The sequence below is a fragment of the Zalophus californianus genome, chromosome 11 (assembly GCF_009762305.2).
Source record: "Zalophus californianus isolate mZalCal1 chromosome 11, mZalCal1.pri.v2, whole genome shotgun sequence".
NCBI lineage: Eukaryota > Metazoa > Chordata > Mammalia > Carnivora > Otariidae > Zalophus > Zalophus californianus.
Genome location: NC_045605.1, coordinates 41,106,097 through 41,128,469, shown reverse-complemented (window position 1 = coordinate 41,128,469; position 22,373 = coordinate 41,106,097).

Here is a 22,373-nt window from a genome sequence, read left to right as displayed (position 1 = left end):
TAAAGTTTAAAAAGTAGGGGTTAAAATATCAAGAGCATTACAGTGACTGAATGGCTGGGCAAAGTTGTATACCGGGATAGACGTGGCCTTCACATACAAATGCGGCCGGTTATACCTGCACATTTCGTATCCAAAATAAAAGCGGTAATAGGTCCCATCACGTTTTTATGTAATAAGTGTTAAGTACATTTTAATCCCATGTAGCTACATGTATTTGAAGAGTAACCAGCACTATTGTGTTTGAACTGTGTAATTACATACTGGTTCTCTCAGTGACAGAAAATGTGTAATTATGAAGTTCTCCACAATATTAGAAAAAACAGCTCTGTGGTGCTGAGGGAAGTCACAATGGGATTGTATTGCCTGTGATCCCACACTTCCTAGTTCAGTGCCTACTCAACTTTCTATACAGTGTAATTAGGCCTGGGGTTGGGTTGGAAGACAAACTGTATCTAATATATTAACAGCAACTCTTATTCACAAATAGCAAAAGAATATTCTGCCAAGTTCATGCCAACAGTTTCCCTTGCATATAGTACAAGTAATTCACCACTCCACATGGAGTAACATTATTGTATTTTGTGTCTTTTAAAACAAGATTCTAAAAACATTTTCCCAGGCCACTCAGAATGCATCCCTGGTGTTGCTATTATACAAATTTTGTAGATTCATGAAACATAATGACACAGGGGAGTAAAGTGGATAGGAATGCTCAGTAAGAAAGAAGGAATGCAAACTGAATAGGAACTGATGTTGGATTTCTTATTTGCTCTCTCAATAGATGAGAAGCTCCATAATGACTTTCAAAAGGTCATGGCTGCCACATGGCTTATTTTTTTGTAATTCTCTGGCATTTAAATATAAAGACATTCATTTAAATTTATTTAAAGATTAATTCAGTATCTATGGAATTTGGGAGCATAGTCTTTTTTTTTCTTTAAATTTTTATTGTTATGTTAATCACCATACATTACATCTTTAGTTTTTACTGTAGTGTTCCATGATGGGAGCATAGTCTTTATAGCAACTCACAAGAAAACCTTAGTGGAGTAGAGGCTTCACAACAGCCAAGGGGCAGCACTAGTGAGTCTGTCGTCCAAGTCAGCAAGGAACAGTCCCACAATGCTTCGGTTAAGAGAGCAAATGTTCTGGAGAAGGTGGAGGACCAGCCATCAAGTAAAAAGCAGCTGGAAGGCCTTATGTTTAGCCTGGGCTTAGAAGGAATTTATATAATAAAATTCTCAAATTAAAAGTACTACATAAAGGCAAAATGTGCTGCAATAAAGCAGACGGGGAACACAAAAGCTGTTGGAGGGAAGGTGGAGAAGAAGTGATTATTCTGAGAGAGTAAGAGTTGAGCTTGAAGTTAAACTATGAGAAGGAGGGAGCTTCCCTAATTTTGGGCAGGGCAAACGCAAGTGCAAAGCCCCTGGGCTCAAGTAAAGAAAGAAACCCAGAGAATCTGAAGCAAACAGAGAGAGGAGACTGTTAGCAGTGACCACCTTAATGCTGGGTGTGGAAACCAGATTAAATGTCCTGGGTTCAAGAGGAGGCTGGCATTGTTTGAGAGTTACACTGGGAAAGGGGTGAAGGAATCCTAACATCCAAACTATAGAGTCAAATCAGAAGTGAAAAGAGGTCTTGTTGCAGTGGAATCCAATTTATTCTCCTCTATTTCAAAGAAGCTATTAATTATTCTAATTTAAAATATCTTATGCTACACAGTAATTCACCTTATCTTTGTGTGCTCAAGGTTTTGGAGGTATTTCCTTTGCCATTTATCTCATTTCTGTACAATTAAATGAGCATTAATGAGATGGTGAAAACCATTTCAGGGTATTAAGGGCTATTTATGGATTAATACACATGATTAGTTTGTTAATGATCTCATATTTAACTAAAATGTTTGGGCTTTGAATATTAAGATGTCCAAGATAGTTGTTTTTTCTTTCTTTTTAAGTCCTATAGGAAGAAGATTCTACCATTCTTCCTCGAGGAGCTATGGTCTTTGTTAGGGAGACCATATTGTGCAATGCAATGAGCATTGGTTTGTGACTAGCCCTGACTCTGCCACTTGCAAAGCATTTGGGGAAAGTCATGAGACTCTCTAAGCCTGTTGCATCTTGATGTAAATTGAGAGTGCATTATATGGCATCTCTCTTTATAATTTCCTCCAGTCCTCTAACATTCTATGGTTATTATATTTCTGTTCCATCTTAAGAGACTCTCTGGACATCCTAAACCTTATAATAGGATTGTATTTTTGCAATAGAATATCCTTATAATATATATAATGTGTGTTAAGAATATATATTCTTATAATGGATTTTTATAATGGAATCTCTGGGGGCTCCTGAGTGGTTCAGTCAGTTAAATGTCTGCCTTCGGCTCAGGTCATGATCCTGGAGTCCCAGGATCGAGCCCCACATCGGGCTCCCTGCTCATTGAGGAGCCTGCTTCTCCCTCTTCCCCTCCCCCCACTCTTTCCCGCATATATGAGAGGATCATGCTATGGCCGCATACATGACATCAACGTAAACATGAAGGACATGCTGGTCACTGACAGAATTGGAGACAAAACAAGATGGCTTCCTCAAATGTGCTCTAAGCTCCTGATTCTATAAAACTTATAAGTAGCATGTCACTCTTGTAAGCATTTTCTACTTTTTTGGAGGTGCAAAATATACAGAACTGAGTTGGCTTATCCATTATATTTCATGAAAGTTTTACTATTGAAAACTCGACTCATGGAAACTAGTACATCCAAGTTGAGGCAAAAATAAATCAGCATTGGCTGGTTTTTGCGCTATGCATTACATTAGTATTTGATCTGTTTACTCTTCACTGTGCCAGGTAATCCAACTCTCTTGTTAACACTCTGGGGAAAGAATGATATGTCCCAGGAGTTGTGTGGATCTGTGTGCTTGTGGTAGAGGATGGAGGTAAGGACTGAAGCAGACTTGGAGAGAAGCCTGTCTTCCCAGTGAGAACTATTTGATTCTTGACCATGAAATTTCCCTCCAGAGAAGGAGAGCATTTAAACTCTGAAATCATTCACGGTTGCAAGAAACTTGTCTGGATAACAGCCAATAATTTGGGGGTGAGACACATCTCTGAGACATTAAGTCAGACCAAATGTATTCTTTTCATGGAGGAAGCACAGGAAGGAAAGAAAATCAGATGGTCTGGTTTCAATACTTGGTAAGATGTTCTTCAGGATTTTTTGGAGCAGGGAAGTGCTATAAGGAAACTTAGATTTAAGATAAAGATCTATTACTGATGAGGCATTTAAAGGTAAATCCCTTTATAATAAAAAGATGAAGAATATGTTATTGTAGGGCAAATGCTGAGCTAAGCATAAATAATGTTGGAGTTTTTATTCCAACTATAGACTTTTGTTTTAAGAATAGTCATTTTGTACATTGTGGACACTACTGATAAAGACTATTAGACAAAGCTTTGGATTTATTATAATATTTGTAATTTGAATTTGGATTTATTGTAATATTTTTTAAGTTAACTTACTGAATGTTTATTATTTGTATCTAGGTTGAATGAAAATAGGTATAAAATGGATTATTTTTATTTTTAAATTTTAATTCCAGTAGAGTTAACATATAGTGTTATATTAGCTTCAAGTGTACAATATAGTGATTCGATAATTACATACATCACATGGTGCCCATCACAAGTGCCCTCCTTAATCCTCATTACTTATTTCACCCATCTCCTCACTCATCTCCCCTCTGGTAACCATCAATCTGTTCTCTATAGTTAAGAGTCTGTTTCTTGGTTTGTCTATCTCTCTCTTTTTTTTATCTTTACTCATTTGTTTTGTTTCTCATATTCCACATATGAGTGAAATTATACAGTATTTGTATCTCTCTGACTGGCTTATTTCGCCTAGCTTTATACTCTCTAACTCCATCCATGTCATTGCAAATGGCAAGATTTCATTCTTTTTTTATGGCTGAATATGTTCCAGGGTATGAGATGGTTTAAATAAGCTCTTGAGCCATTTATCAAAGGACATTGTTTAATGGTGTCACACTGAAGTGTCATGTCATTTTCCAAAAGGAAAGCCATATTAAGGCCAGACCCTAGTCAGAAACTCTATGATTTCTCCAATGGGAGAATAAAGTAAAATATAAGTAAATATAAATAAAGTAAAATATAGTCCTCTTTTAAATAAAAATTGTATATATTTAAAGTGTACAGTTTGATGACTTAATATATGTATACATAGTGAAATGATTATGATAGTCTGACTAATTAATATGTTCTTTCCTCACATGTTTACTTTTTTTTCTTTTGGTGATGAGAGCACTTGAAATCTATTCTCTTAGCAAATTTCCAGTATTCCATACAGTAATATTAACAATAGTCATCATGCTCTGCATTAGATCTGTAGACAAGTTCATCCTACATGACTGCAACATTGTACCCCTTGAACAATATCCATGTCCCCCATCTCTGCCCCTGGTAAGCACTGTTCTACCCTCTGCTTCTATATATTCAGTGCATTTAAATTTCACAATAGGTGAGATATAGCAGTATTTTTCTTTCTGCATCTGGCTTGTTTCACTTAGCATAATGTTTTCCAGGTTCATCCATGTCATTTGCAAATGACAGAATATCCTTCTATTTTTAAGGGAGAATAATATTCCATTCCATTCCATCACAAGTTCTTTATCCATTTATTCATTAATAGACATTTAGGTTGTTTCCATATATTGGCTATTGTGAATAACACTGCAATGAACATGGGAGAACAGATATCTCTTTGAGGTATATAATCATATCGTTTGGGTATATAGTCAGAAGAGAGCTTACTGGATGATATAGTAGTTCTGTTTTTCTTTTGTCTTCCTTTTTGTTACATCTGGAGCAGATGTGTTTTTTTGTGACAAAACAAAACAAACAAACAAAAAACCATAAAAGAAGTTGGGTAACAGAGAGGGACAATAATCCATAGCTTCTCATGAATGAGTTGAGAAAATAATTTCTGGACAATAATTTATAGAAGGCATTTTCCAAAACCTATTAGAGAAAAGCAAATTTCCTTCTACCAAACAACTAATAAAAGTCTGAGAAAGTGAATAGAGGAGGATCATAATGTTTTTGATACAAGAGTAGTACTGAGGCATAGAACCCCATGACGTCAACACAGTTTAAGAATGTGCAAGAGACTTAGCGGAAACTGAAAGAAAAGAATAAGGACCAGACATGAACAGAGAATATTCTCTAAACCTTATTGGCTAACCTGTTTTATATCAAGGAGAAATTGGAAACTTATAACCTAAACTCAGTATAAAACATTTATTGTTCATAGTATATACTCATGTTTGCATTGACTGTACTGGAAACGATTTATAGTTTTCATTCCATAGTTTGGACTCTTTCAAGATAGACTTTGGTTGACTTCATGAAGGTCCAAAGTAAAGATGACACTTGTATTCTGAAGGGTAACAGGGTCAGGAAAACCAGAATCTAAATATATCGTTAAGATCATTGTGATCAGAGCAGGCAAGAAAAGTAAGGATTCTTCCTAGGTTAACATAGTAAACCAGGGTTATTTCTGCCAGAATTTCAACAACAAACTTTTGGAAGGGATAAAAAGCATAGTATAAGGTCCCTGACTCTGAGGTCCTTTTACAATCCAGAAAGATGTTGACAAATGTCATTTCATCATTTTTCCTCATCACTTCTGTATTTCTTCTGAAAGCTCACAATTTCTTTTTTCTTCAGGTCTTTATCTATTCTAAGCGTTCTTCTCAATGTCATTTTTCTTTTCTTTAAAATCTTCCTTTCATATTGAGTCAAAGTAATGCAATATGCAGCTTGGAGCATTATATGTATGGAAAAAGGACTAGTTGCTGACATTATTATGATTCCACAGTTTTAAAAGCAAATGTTTCACTTATACAACACAATAAAAACACCTCCTTTGCACCTAATAGAAATAATTTTAATTTATTCTAAGTTCTTGTCAAAGGTACTCTGTTATATAGTAGGCATATATTATATTTTTAAGTAGCATGGGGAAAAACTAACTGCAAAGTGATTTCAGATAAGGGAGATACTATATGTAACTGGCAAAGGCTAGTGAGAAAAGAACTTTGCAAAGAGGAAGCCTTTGAGATGGCTCCTGTATAAGGATACAAATGTAACCTTGAGAGATATTGGAAGGTATTTTGGGAGAGATTAATTAAGAAGGGCAGTTAGGCAAACTGGTGCAAATGCTCAAGGATAGCAATACACAGAACGATGTTTGAAAATCGTTCAAAGTATATGATGAAAAGGATGAAAGAAAAGTGCTACAAAATGTTGCACCATAGTCAGTGTGCTGGAAGTCTGAAAGGAGGCCATGGCTTGAACAGAGCTGAGCTTCAGTGTGATGAATGGCTTACTGTGAACAAGAAGAAAGTGACCGGAAGTCTAGGTGAGCACCTAAGCTGTAGTGGACTTAATAGGAATGAAAAGGAAGAGTGATCCAATCCATACAACTTAGAAATTTGGAGATGCATGGAGAAGGATAAGTGAGAAATATGGAACTGAAGAATATCCTGTGGTTCTGAAACTAGATGCCTAGAAAAATTGAAATCCAGGAACAGAAGGGCTATCATGTTTGATTTTAGTTTTGTTTTGTCTGAGAACTTTTAGAGATAACTAATTTATGGTAAAACCTTTTAATAAGCAAAAATTCTATTTCAGAATTTATCATAATAATATGTCTGAGCTACTATAATTTTCTAAACAATTAATTCTTGAAAGGAAGATTCATGTGCTATTACTGTTGCAAGAATGACAAGAGTGAAAGGGGTCTGGGAAGTTTTCAAGATCAAATTCACACCTGATGCTTCAAACTCCCTCTGCAAATGACCATCATGGATGCTGAACATTGGAAAAGGGAGGATGACTGAGCAGACTTTACTATAGCACCTACTAGTTGAGCAAAGTTGAGTAAATTATTTAACCTCCCTGGTTTTTAGATTTCACATCTCTAGAGATGTGTGTGTAATGATTAATGATATATGCCCATCTCTTTACACAGAGCTATTTTAAGTATTAAGTGAAGTAAAAGCAAAAGTCCCTAAAAGAGTCCATATGCTATAAGACACTGTAAATTCTGTGACATCATGGCACTGGTAGAAACTATGCAGTGCTGGTAGACACTATTAGTTGTTACTCATGGAATTACTATGACTATCTCTACTAAAACATCTAATGCTAATTCTGTTACTGATGCCAGTTTTGAGGTCATTTCTTAATGAAAAGGATCTTCACCTTTGTCAAAGATGCCCAATTGGTCGTTTGATTATGTCCATCTCCTCCAGAGTCCACTACAAAATAATAGTAAAGGAATAAAGATAGTATAAATCAACAGAGATGGGACATAATGTGGTGACTGATTAAAAAAAAAGGGAAGGAAGAAAGAAAGAAAAGAAAAATGGAAAGCAGGTCAAAAAGCAGTGATTTTACAATGAGGAAGAAGGTATAGCAGAAGTTCATGGGAAGTGGTTTTTCCTTGAAGATTTCCCAAAAGTTATAAAACCCAGAAAAAGATAAAAAGTGGGAATGAAAGCAGAGGAATCATTTGAAAAATCACTATACCGAATATCTGACTCCACCCCTTTCTGCGCCCAATGCAAAGAATGTCAGCAGTTAGATGTTTAGTTTACAGGCAGAATTTTTAAGCACTTTCCTGGAGAAATTTATCTAGAAGCAGATATGAGGAAATTCATAATCAGCAGATACAAGGAAAGGGGCAAGGGAGGCAGAGATTTTGAAACAAGGAAGTAAAATGAACATTTGCCCCCTAGTGGTCAGACATATGCCTCCTGCTGGGAGCCTAAGAACAGTGACTGCCACATCCTTCCCCAGGGGGGCTAATGGAAACATCATCTCTAAATAAACTGAAGATCCTCAGAGAAATAATGTGTACACACTCATACTTTGGAAGAGTACCCTAGCGAAGAGCCAGTTACCAGATCTAACTCCCCATCCTTTGGTCTACCGGAACACAAAGGGCTTCCAAGTTGCTATTGTAATGCCTCCCCTTTTTATATAAGAAGGGACAGTTAAAGATCACCTGAACTTGAGGAAAGACCTCAAAATGAAAGACAGAAAAATGTAGAAACATGCTATTTGTCTTGAGGAAAGACAGATAACTCCTTAAAATAATCAAACACTTTAATACTCTCTCCACAAAGACAAGTTTTACAAAACATTTTAAATGTGGTGAGAATAAAAATCAGAAAATAAAAGCTCTTGAAAATTAAAATATTTCAAAAAAATAGTTCAACGAAAAGCTGTAAAGAAATTTTAAAAAATTTTTAGAAAGCAGAACAAGACATAAATTTAGAAAATATGAAATAAAATTTACTTAAAGGATCAAATCTAAGAAGAATAATTTCTGACTAAAAAAAAGCAGAAAAAGAAAAGCTAGAAAGCACAGATGGATAAGATAATTGAAAGGAATTACCCAAGAAAATTTCTGGAACTAAAGGACATGACTCTACAGACCTCCTCATGCAATCAATGACAACGTCTTATGCCAAGGCCAATTGTCATGAAAGTTCTAAATATCAATGATAAAGGGAAGAGCTTAAAGTCTTCTAAAAAGAGGGGGGAAATGCCACATATATGAGATAAGAATTACAATGACTTCAGATTTCTCAGTAGCAACTATGGGTTCCAGAAGATGATTGTCTTCAAAATTCTGAAGGCAAAGAATCTTCAACCTTGAATACTATGCTAAACCAGAACATCCACTCATTGTAAGGGTAGAGTATGTGTCAATTTTTTTCCATGAACACAGAAATAAATAAGTAAATAATTTTTTATTTTATAAAATAATATCTATTATTTTATTTTATAAAATATTTCTTTTGTTTACACGTGTATATTTTATATGTATTATATATATATAATATATATATAGTACTTACTTTTACTTTTAAGAAAAGAGTGTTGTGCCCCAGAAAGTAAATAATCTATTAAACCACAGAAGTGGATCACCTCAGTAAAGAAGAGAATTATGGAAAAGAGGTTCCCCATTAAAAATAGAGCTTTAATAAAATGATATGGCATTCAAAAAAGAAGGCTATGTGGATAGTAAATTATGCAAGTAGAAATAAAGGCAAATTATTACTTCCAAGAAGACCAAATAGTAATATGAAAAAGGGAATATCATAATACTACTTGGCTCTGTCATTGTAATTACATGGTTCTAATGACATGAAATTCAACTAATTCAACCATAGTGATATAAAGATGGGAAGACTTTGGAAATACTATTAGAGTTCTAGATATTTATCTACCATAAAAAGGTACTTTTGTGTAAGATAGAGTGATCAGTCTTCCTGGTTAATCAGAACAGTTCCTAAGAGGGAAGAATATTGTGAAAGGCAATGAGAAAAGGGAATCCTTTTTTTTTAATTACTGTAATTCATTTACAGTGCACAGAAATTAATAAATTGGTTCTCTCTTATGACAAAAAGCCAGCCAATATACTTGTACAATCTGACACAGACCCTGCAAATCTTCCCCATGTCTTTCTGAATATATGCATCATAAAATTGTCTTATTAAATCAGAATGTGTTTTTGTCTAAAAGATAGGAAATGGAATGATAGAAACCTTCTGCTAACAATATGAATAGCATCCCTGTAGTGCACATTACCAAAACGTAGCCACACATGAGAGAGATGAGTTAGACTCTCTTTGACAATTCAGCATCCCTACAATTCAGCCAAGGCCTTTAGAGGTCAGATGGAGCCTCCTAACTGAGTGTTAAAGAAACATAAACATTCCTGTTACTCTCTTAAAAGCTACATCTTTATCAAGTTTTATTATGATCTTTAAATCCCACATGACAAAAATGCATGTTCAAACAGCCTTTGTTCCAGAGTCACACAGTTTACCTGGAGTCAAATTACAAGCTTGTATTTTTAAGACTCCAGAGGCCGTGAACCTCTTCATTCACTAGAGGAAGAGGTGGGGGGAAAACACCGCTAAGAGGAACCAATGCAAGGTCTAATGAGATACTGACATTTGAGGAAGAAAGATTTGTTTCCTAAGACCGAGATCCATGCTCCATGGGCCCTGTTCCGATAGAGGGTTGCAGTGAAGCCAAGTGTGAGGGTTAGACGCCGTGTCCTTGATACCCCTGAGTCAGCAGGACAGAACGGCTGACTCACTAGTTCCCACTGTGCCTGCTTCAGCACATTTTTAGTGCCACTTACAAAATAAATGATTCCCTTGTCATCATGTGAACATTCCAGGCACGTTCATCATTAATTCACAGGTCAACCAAAATGAAGAGACTAAATGGCATTGAGGGTAAAACCTTCTACCTTGTCATGATAATACAGGGCTTCAGAGAGATAGTCCCTTCAAGTTCCTTCCACCCAGTTTTATACAGACATCCACATTCTTTCTTTGGTTTTGGTGTCTTTCAGAGTGCAGGGTGTCTTTCTGAGCCAGAACATACACGTCCCATTGCTTTTCTCATGTACACGAGGGACTGTGTAACGCAAGTTCTAAATGTACCTTAGGCTGATTGCCCCTTCGAATCCTAAACACCTCAGTATCTCCGGTTCTCAATTTTTCATTTATATGTTTCAATATTTTTCTGTTATGACTAAATCTAATCAAACTCAAAACATGCCTCGTATCAAAATTGGTTAAACACAGCTGAATATTTTGAGAGCTCAAGCCACGAAATGTCTGTGATTCTGTCTAGTGATGATTTATATGTAAGATACTAAGAGTTGGAGTGTTAGAGCTTTGATATCATAAGAGAAAAACAAAAATATACATGAAACTATAAAAAGATAGATGATATTCCGACAATATATATATATGTTTTTTGGATATTTGCCCACTTAAATCCCCTACAAAAATCAAAACCGCCTGTCTACTTGCCTAAAGTAGGTTTGAAGAAACCCTCAATATTTCTATAGTTTATATATGTGAGCTGAATACAAACATGAAAAAGATTGGAATGGCAATAAAACCATTCTTGGAATCCCACATGCTGTAAACACCCACTTATTAATATAATAATTAATAAAAACCAGGAGGCTAAGTTATTGTAAGAGCACCCCCTTTCTAGTTCTATAAACTATGTGCTCATAACATATGTGCTCACAACATTAAATGTTTAAATATAAACTGAAGAATCTAATCAATTATCAAGGTATTTAAAAGCATTTAGTAACAAAAATATCCAGACATTAGGCTGATCATTTATTGCCATTTTCAAACACATGTTTGGAATCAAAGTCACAAAAGTTATATTAAACAGTTTTTCTTTTAAGATGAAAGCCAGTATGAGACAGTGCCTACTTACTGATTTTTTAATATAAAAATGATCTCAACATAATCATTACTCAGGGGATAGCATAGCATTTTGTTATTTCATCGTTAGTGATTTATCACATTATTTAAAAAACAAGAACAAAAATCAGAAACTTGTCCACCAAAAAGCCAGAACATCTGCATGGAAAGTAAATATAGCATTCACACATCCAATTGATTGTCTCTACAGTATATTATTCAGATATTTGTAAACCATATCTCACCATCTATGGACATCTGTGAATATGATTTGGCCACATCAGCAAAGCAATACCACGCCAAAGCAAACAATGTGGTTTATATAATGGTTATGTCCTTTCCTAAAAAAATAAAAGGTTATTTACCAACCTAATCAGTCAGGCTATTTTATTTTACATGAGCACTGACAAGTGATATTTATAATGAGAGTCACTTACAAAGTATACAACTAAATTTGTCAAATAAATAATAATAATCAATAAATATGCTTAGTGATTAGAAATCAGAGAAAAAACACTCTCGGTTATTCTTTCTTATGGCATAAAAATAAAGAAAATGTTATTAAAGCATTACTATAACTGATAAAAAATGACTCTAACAACTTAGTCTTTATTGTCTATGTTGACTGAAGTAAGATGAACCTGTGATAATCTTAAATTCTAACAGCATTATGTGGAGATACATTTTTAAAAAAATTTATTTATTTATTTTAGAGAGAGAGAGAGAGATGGCAGGAGGGGAAGAGGGAGAGGGAGAGAGAATCTCAAGCACACTCCATGCTGAGAGTGCTGAGCCCAACACAGGGCTCGATCTCATGACCCTGAGATCACAACCTGAGCCAAAATCAAGAGTCGGATGCTCAACCAACTGAGTCACCCAGGCGCCCCTGGAGATACATTTGTATATACTATATGTACATACATATATGTATATATGTTATATATACACACATGTAATTTATATATTTAGATATGTAAATATATAATGTATACATTTTATATTATATGTAATTTTTAATTATATATAACTGATACTATTCCTAATTTCTAATAGCTTCATATATATATGATATATGTATAATTTTTTAAAAAATTTTATTATGTTATGTTAATCACCATACATTACATCGTTAGTTTTTGATGTAGTGTTCCATGATTCATTGTTTGTATATGTATAATTTTTATAGGTATAATTTTTTACACATACATATGATTTTTAATAGGTTTCATAGCATGTAGAAATAGATCTTTCAGTGATATAGTCTCTAGTAGGGCATGATCCTCAGTTCCATATTAGAAAAGAGGCTTTTTTTAAGCAAAAGGCATAAACAGACCCATAAATACAGAGAACAAAGTGATGCTTTCCAGAGAGGAGAGAGGTACGGGGATGGGCCAAATAGGTAAAGGGGAGTGGGAGGTACAGGGTTCTGGTTATGGAGTGAAAAATTCATGGGGATGAAAGGCACAGCATAGGGAACATAGTGAATGGTGTTGTATGGTGACACATGGTAGCTACACTTGTGGTGAGCATGGCATAATATATAGAGTTGTTGAGTCACTATGTTGTACACTTGAAACTAATGTAACACCGTGTGTCAACTACACTTAAATTTTTTTAAAAAAAGGCTTGTTTTGTCAGTAATTCAGGACTGATATTTGGTCTCCCATTAGCTCCGTTACACAGGTGGTAATCTGTGACAGTTGGGTAAGGCTTTTTCCCCACTTCTGTCTGACTCATTACATATTTGTAATGGTTCTCTGGCTCTTCTACAACCAAGCTTATGAGAGAAATTAATCCGAGATTTAATCATTCATCACGCTATTTGTGGTCCAGTTAGTAGTAAACCTCACCATTACTAAAGCCTTGTTGACAGATGGGTGAATACCACAGCACCTACTCAGGTATGCCGAAGTACAGCAACTGCTTTTACACAGAATGATAGTGAAATGGTAAAACTGGACTTGAATTTTATTTGAATTTATCTACTTAGAGACTTAAAACTGTAGAGCATCTAATCAGCAGATATCCAATCTCTGATTAGTATCAACCTATTTTTTTCAAAAATTTGATGTTGGAATCATGGGCAGGTAAACAGCAGTGACCCAAAGTTTTGCTAAATAAATGGATATCACTGGATGGCTAAATAAATGGATATCACATGGCTTCACTGGAACCATGAAAGGAAACAGGAAAGACATGAACTCTCTTCTAATGGAGTTTAAAACCCAGTTGAGAGAAAGAGTGAAAACAAGTAAAGAAAGTGTTTTTAAAGGGAAAGAAATTGTGATATGTGAGATAGCATAAAATAAATACAGGTTGAGATAGGTTAAAACAGGAGAAGGAGAGAGAGAGAGAGAGAGAGAGGTTTAGAGAAAGCCTCTGGGGAAAAGAGGTATTACACTGCAACATAAAGGTGGAGACCAAGTTGTTCCTCTGAGGAGCAAGGAACAAGCATTCCAGACAGAGAAGACAGTATGAGCCTAATGTTAGAAAGTCACAGAATGGAATATTACATTCACTACAGCTGCGTGTATAAATGTGTCTTTACTTGAATCTTTTACCTCAAATTACTTTCCTCTTGCTTTTAGAGTGTGTTCTGACTTACCTTTTGGAACTCAAAGTGAAGATTACTTTACTCATTATGAAAGGAAATTTTTGGAGCTAGGTTGTAGATGCATATACTGACACAGGAAGAAAATCCTATGAGTCCTTTCTGAGGAGACACCGCTTAGATGCTAAGTGACTCAGATAATCATACCATGTTCTCATTTTTAATATTCACTGTAAGGAAATTCTTCCTCATGATTAACTTAAACTCTCATGCCATATATTTTTCTACTCTATTTCTCATCCCCTTGTGAAACAGAAAATTAGAGTTAAACATTTCTCAGAGAATTTCCATTAAAATAATGGTAATTATATATTTCCTCTCCCCTTCCTTTCTTATATCAGACAGGGTTAAACCAGAGAAAGAAAGCCAGTAAGAGATACATACTGAGAGACTTATTGCAAGGAATGGGTGTGTGTGATTGCAGGACTGGTTAGAAAAGTCCAAAAACACAGGACAGACCACCCAGAAAGGCTGGCTAGAACTCAGGAACATGGTCTGAAGCTGCTGTCCAGAGGCAAAATTCCTTTTCCTCACGGAGGCCTCACCTCTGCTCATCAGGTCTTTCAACTGACTGGATCAAGTCCACACAGACTATCTAGAATAATCTCCCTTACTTGAAGTAAACTGATCATGAACTTTAACCACATCACAAATATTATCATGGTAACTTCTAGATTTGTGCTTGATTTATTTAAGATTTTATTTATTTGAGTGAGAGAGAGAATAAGAGAGATCATGAGCAGGGGGGAGGGTGAAGCAGACTCCTCACTGAGCAAGAATCCCAATGCGGGACTCGATCCCAGGACCCCGGGATTATGACCCGAGCTGAAGGCAGATGCTTAAACAACTGAGCCACCCAGGCACCCTGTGCTTGATTTAGTAGGTGGGAATTGTAGCCTCACCAAGTTGACACATAACATTGACCATGACACTTCCCTTCCCTACCCTTTCTTTCTCTCTCTTCCCTTAGTAAAATATTAGGTCCAGGTCATATCACCCGGATCTGAGTAAGTTAGGGGTCCACACAGAAAGGAAGGGTTGAGGAGCTATAGTAGTCTAGCAAGGCATCCTTGCAGGGGCATGGCAGCAGTAGTGATTCAGAGTGAGCTATTAGAGCCTGAACAGAGTGAAGAGGCATTTATGTAGGAGGGTAGCCTAGCTTGAGAAAGGGAGGCCTATACAGGGTGAAAAGAACCTCTGTAAGGCAGCAGTAGATAGAGCAATGGTCTGTATGAGATGTCAAAGCCTCAGAGGAATGACAAGTATGTCCACATGGGGGACAGTGGAAAGAGGTGGCCATACAAGGACCATATATGGCCCCTTGGGGAAGTAGCTGACTCTGGGACTGGGGGAGGAGAAATATAAGATAAGCCTGGAATATCTAATTATGCCAGTAAGTAAGGAAGTGCTCAAAGAATGATAGAGACATGCTAAAAGAATACAGGGCACCTGGGTGGCTCAGTCGGTTACGTGTCTGCCTTCTACTCAGGTCACGATCCCAAGGTCCTGGGATCGAGTCCTGCATCAGGCTCCCTGCTTAGGGGAGAATCTGCTTCTCCCTCTGCCCTCCTTCCTGCTCGTGCTCGCTCTCTCACTCTCTCTCACAAAAATAAATAAGTAAAATCTTAAAAAAAAAAATACATAAGTCACCTTCTCCAGGGTTCCCACTGGTAAAGCTGAGAAAATTGGAACTTCAAAGTAAATAATGGTAGTAATGGATTATTATTTATAGAATAATATTATAGAAAAAGTCCACGAATATTATTTATAGAATAAAATGAGCTGTACTTATATAAATAAATAAATTGGAAGTTGCTGAGGAATAGGATATAGATATAAAGTATCCCTACCCAAAATACTAATTACAAAAGAAAAAAAGAGTAATTTTACAGTGGAGAATCCCAGCAGATACCATTTTAATTAAATGATCAAAGTCAACATCACCAGTAATGGGACAACATGAAATCCTATATCACCTGAGATAATGTCATAAAAATAGCATTGCTTCTTTAATATTTCTGCTAAAAATAGATAACTTATATCTAATTATGAGAACATATCAAACAAAAACTGAGAGACATTCCACAAAATAGTTGGTCTACAATCTTCCAAATTATCAAGATGATGAGAGCCAAGGAAGATGGAAGAAATGTTCTAGATTAAAGAAGACTGAAGAGATAGGAGCATGTTCATCTAACTCTTCCAGTAACTTGGAGAAGAATGCAGGGTGAATATTTCTATTGTTTACATAAAAAGAGGCCTAGTGATCATCGAAACAAAGGGACTTTAGTGTCTATGAAAAATGATTCTAGTTAGGGAGGATTTGGTCAATTATTCATCTATTCAGTTTTTTGAAAATATAGGGAACAAGTGATTACTATTTTTAAATATTATTTTCAGTTATATCCTCTGCACCAGTGTTTTTCAAACATTACCGTGCATACAAATCACTCAGGGATCTCGTTGACATGTCAATTCTGATTCTGCAGATTTAAGGTGGGGCCCAGTTTTCTGAATTTGTAATTAGCTTCCAGGTAATATTGAGGTTTTTGGTCTACAAACCACACTTTGAATCACCAAGTTCCTGGCTAACATAAGGCATGAGTAGGGTAGGATCCTAATATAAATGCCACTAGTTTGTTTGACTGTTATAATTTGTTTAAATATATCACAAATGGAAATAAGGGTTTATTTTTATGGGTTTAATTCCTTGAGAAAATGATATGTTCGTGCTACTTTTAAGTTGTATGCAGATACCCAATGTTGTTCTAATAGGTGCCTGCATGCGTTTTAATGCCAGTAAAATGAATCACTCTCTTTTAATGGCTTATCAAAGTTCTCAGTCCACTTTTTCTTTCTCAGCAAATTTAATCTTGTAATCTCCAATTGGCTAGATGCATTACGGTTTATGTTTTGTCTGCCCCCGAAACAGCAGAAATGGGTCTCTGCCAGAGAGGGCTATTAGATTAAGTGGACAATTGATGTGATTCCCCATGCCAACTCCTGCAGAGTTTAGCCAAAAAGCTAATGTGACACAGACTAAACATTTAATGTAGAGTGGAAGTGACGTGAATACAGAGTTCTAGGAAATTTGTTATCTGGAAAAGAACTGTGCTGTATTCAAGGAATAGCTTCTCCCTGCAGTCTTTGTGACTGACAATTATAGGCAACTGGCCACACAAGTGCCTTCTAAGAGGACAAAGTACTTTGATCTAAAAAAAGAAATCTTTGAATCTGAACCAGTGAGTACATTAGAATCTTATTCTCCAAGGATATTGTTTTACATGCGATGCACCTGTTTTCCCAGAATCTTCCAGAAGGAAGAAATTCCCTCCTCCTATTATAGTCTATTTCTGGCCCAGAAATGTCACAATTTTACAGGCTATCCAAGTAATTAAGTCAAATTAAGTCAACAAAGATGGTTTGTAAGGATCACTCACACACACACACACACACACACACACACACACACCCCACACACACATACACACCCCTAACTGGGAATAAAAGCAAAGCAACATTGAAAGTCTGTACTCTCCTGTCAAAATGAAAAAACAAACACAATGATCAAATCTGAGTTATCTAACAAATCCAAGCCTTCCGCCAATCCAGTCTTAGACAAACCATCCAGAAAACCATCTCACAGTACCCCCTAAGTAGCTGAAAAGGTTTTATCAAGACATGTACTATCCACAAGGAGAATAAAACAGGTGACAAAACATGTCCAGAAAGAAAAAGAAAGATGTAAAAAGAATATGGCAATAAATCTATGCAATAGTAATGGATAGGAGCAATCTGATTTAGTCAAACACAGCCAGAGATAGGACAGAGTAATATGTTTTCCACCAAAGAAACTAATAGTTCATGGCTTTTAAAAAATTGTTTCTCCACTTTTTAAGTTTAGTATTAATCTAGTTTTGCATGAATAAGGTCCTGTTGCTTCGAAATAAATCTATTTATTCTAAATGAATCAATGGAATGGAGGAAGAAAGACCATTTGGGGAATATGATATTCTTGGGGTATCTGGTTCAGTTTGCTGCTCAAGACCACAAAGATCTGTGCCTAAGAAGCTCACTCATGCTTACTACAAAGAACTATTCCTATTCCTGTTTCTCTTGAGTGTCACAACATAGAATAGTGAGGAGGTAGCAAGATACTCTTTCTCAGGACACAAAGATGAAAGGGTCATAGACTCCAGGGCTCTTAAATAACTCTTCCTTTCAATCTTATGATAGGCTCCCTGCAGGGAGCTTCCGACTCTGCACAGCACACAGAACTCTGACTCCAGAACAAGGAAGCATTAAGCCATAGCACACTCAGACTCACACACCTTGAAATCAGTGGAGCTTTACAGGCAAGAATTTAATTTGGAAAATCTCACTTGATTTTAGCCAAAAGGCCGAGGAGCAATAATTTGGAAAATCTCAAATTGAACATTTCCCTTTATAATTACCCCATCATTCCTGACCCTCCCAATGTGTTTGTGATCTCAGTGAGTGACACCACCATGCTCTTTTGTACCTTGATCATAAAACTGGAGTTACCACCCTCTCTTTTCTTCACCTCCTCTAGCCAGTCATATAATCCTGTCAGCAAGCATCTTCCCATCCCAAAGGTATGCTGTTAAATAGTTAACAAGAAGATCAGTGAGAAAAAGGTGTGTCTATATGTAGGTATGTAAGTTTATTATAAATTTTACTTTTATGTAAATATAATATAGAGGATATATCACACATAATTTACAAATAATCAAAATATACAATACTCTATTGAAATCCCACACAGCCAGTCAGGTCTCTGATGCTTTAGCAGATTTTGCTGAAGTTTTGTAAGCAGACCATTCTGTGGTTGCAATAGAGGAAAATAGATAAACAATTGCAGTTCCTGCAGAAATGCTGGTTCAAATTCTCATTCATATTAATGATGAAGACAAAAGTGAAGCAAGTAAGACATATGTGGTAACGTAACTCATTAGTAAATGATGTGAGTGATGTCTTTGCTGAACTAGATAATAGTTTTTGAATACTTGCAGAATATTTCCTCAATCCTTTGTACTATTTTCAATGTCACAGTACAGGCATAGTTTTATGATTAACCAGGGTTGTTCAGTTTTTTCACCACTTAAGTCTAGAAAATTACAAAACAATGCATCAAGCCTACTTCATAGTGGTTTCAGATTTCTGTGGTGTAAATACCGCCACCATGACTGATCCCAAGCTACCAACGTGATATCACTCAATGCAGACATTGACATCGGCATACAATTGCATGGTATTTTCACCATACAGATAAAATAAATGTAAACAGTCTCAAGAGCACAGGAAATAGTTAATGCTATAAAATAATATGGAAATGATGAGTTTTCAGTGTTTATTACCTTTATTTTCAGTATAGTCTACTATAAGTATATATGACTTCTACAATTTAGCTTTTATTAATAGTCATGTTTAGCAACCAGTTTGCAAAAACTTGCAAATTTAATAATGGGCTATCATGAGACTATGGGAATTGGTTTTAGCACACTGTTACATGACCTACCCTTTCCCTAAACCCTACCAGCCACCACCCTACCTAGTGTAGGCCCAACAACTACTTTCCTTATCTGTTACGGTAACATCCGAACTGGCTTCATTGTGCCCTGACTCCCTTTGAAGCCAGAGGGAGCTTGCACAAATCTTTATATAGTATGTTCCTGTCTAAAGTCCTTTAATAGTTTCCTTTCATTTTGAGGATGAAAACAGGTGCTTTGTTGTCATAAACCTTTAAGTTATGAAAAGTATATGTTTCTTGATTTCACCTCCCCAAACACTAACAAGTGAACTACAATGTTCTAGGCAAAACAAACCACTTACCTTTTCCTGAACACTTTATCCTTCACAAATTCCTACATTTGATTTCATTACTTTTTGTCTTCTCCCAATTTTTTAAAAGATTTTGTTTATTCATTTGAGAGTGAGAGTGAGCGAAAGAAAGAGCGAGAGAGAGAGCATGAGCAGGGGGGAGCAGCAGAGGGAGAAATAGGCTCCCTGCTTATCGGGGAGCCCACCTGACATGGCGCTCCATCCCAGGACTCCAGGATTATGACCTGAGCCTAAGGCAGATCCTTAACCAACTGAGCCACTCAGGCCCCTCTTCCCCCAATTTATTCCCCTGATTTATTTGGCTCAAACAAACCCTTGTCACTGAAACCCCACTTGACCTACCTTGATGGAGTTAGATGGACTTTTCTATGCTCCATCCACATACAATCTGAATTTTAATAGTTGATTTATTTGACTATGTCCTTAAATAGTTTGAGTTTTTTGTGTAGAAGGAAATTAACACGGGTTTCCTTCAATGGGCAGAACATGGCACTAAGCAGTTTCCATATTTAACTCATTTGCCTAAAGGGATAAGTAATATTTGACATATCAGGAAACAGGGTCTCAAACACCATATACACATTGTCCGAGGTCACATGGCTCCAAATGGTGGCACTCAGAATACATTTAAGGTGATCATAAAGACTGAGATTAAGCTCTGCCACGTGCCATGCTACCACATTTATCTCCAGACTCCAAGAGTCCAACACAGCACCTGGAAGACAGCGATGCTTGGTAAAAGTGGAGAGTTTCACTTAGAAATCCAGTGATTCTCAAGAGTGTTTCCTGTTCATCAATGTCAGTAGGAGAGCTGATTAAAGTGCAGATTCGCACGCCCCACTCCAGACCACAGAACATGACTCTTTATGCACATTAAATACTGACAAACTCTGGATCAATCGTGTGTGGGGGGAGTCTCATTAACTTTAGAAATTATTTCATAGTTTTTCATACTGTTATTCAGTACAGCCTGATACACAGTGGCACACAATCACATACTTTTTCTGCCATACAGATACAATGGGCATAAGTCCTCTCGAGAGCAGCCTGAAGCGCCACCTTCCCTCTTCTGTGAATAGATGGAGAATCATAAGGTTTCTTTTTTTTTTTTAAGATTTTTATTTATTTACTTGAGAGAGAGAATGAGATAGAGAGAGAGAGAATGAGGGGGGGAGGGTCAGAGGGAGAAGTGAACTCCCCACCGAGCAGGGGCCCGATGCGGGACTCGATCCCGGGACTCCAGGACCATGACCTGAGCCGAAGGCAGTTGCTTAACCAGCTGAGCCACCCAGGCACCCCGAATCATAAGGTTTCTAACACAGAAGTCTGACTAGTATTGTTAGGAGCCCCACATTGGGCCTAATCTTGAGAACTAGGCAGCCTACCCCACAGCAATGATCTGTGTTGCAGCCGGCTCAGGCTGATTGTGTACATTTTATCAAAGCTCCATGTTTACTGATCTCACATTACTAGCTTGAAATTGGCTTTGGTGGGATTATTTCCACCATGGAAATCAGCAAAGGCTATAGATTAGGCATCCCCACCACCTCACCAAGAGCTAATTTCTACAGTTTTATCAAAATGCTACTGAAATCACCAACCTAGTACCTGTGGTCACTGCAGAACAATCATTTTTTTTTTAAAGTTTTTATTTATTTATTTGTCAGAGAGAGAGATAGAGGGAGAGAGCACAAGCAGGGGGAGCAGCAGGCAGAGGAAGAAGCAGGCTCCTCGCTGAGCAAGGACCGATGAAGGACTTGATCCCATGACCCTGAGATCATGACCCAAGCTGAAGGCAGACACTTAACCAACTGAGTCACCCAGACTCAGTCCTTAGAACAATCATTTTTGAAAGATTGGTGATAGTGTCCCTCTTAGGTTTCCTCAGCCTTATGTTGTTAGGCTCATCTGCCAGCAATATCTTATCTCAAAACTATTACCATATACAGTTTTCCTTGTTCAATCAATATTCATTTCCTTGTGTTGTATAATTTCCTTTTACATCCTTAAATTGTCGGCAGCAGTGCAGTGCTGTTTTGGATTCATGATGGCTGTTTATATTACCTTCCGATTTAGAATCATGTGTGAAATCAATGTCATTTTTTTCTCTCTGAAGTTGACCTTGCTAATATCATCCCATAATCTGAATATCATTTCCTGTCTCATTATTCACTGATTTTAAGACTTCACTGAACAACTAATCCATGTGGTACTACTTTTTGCCAATTCATTTTAGTCAAATTTAAAAGTAAGATTATAGGAGGCAGAGAACATTATTTTCACATAATATTTACTCTTGTCTCTACATTCTCAAATTTTGTTTTAACTTCATTCCAAGTAAAAATTATACTGTGGTAAATAGCTTGTTTTAAAGCCATAAAATGTATTTTCCCCCCTTTGGATGCTTAAAGAGTTTAGCTCATTAATTGAAATTGTGAATCTGAATTATTTAGCATGGAGAAGAGAAGGCTAATTTTACAAAGTAAAATGGACATAAATTCAACTTACAGAGATTAAAAAAAAAGAAAAAAGAAAGAAAAAAAACCAGGAGATAGTAT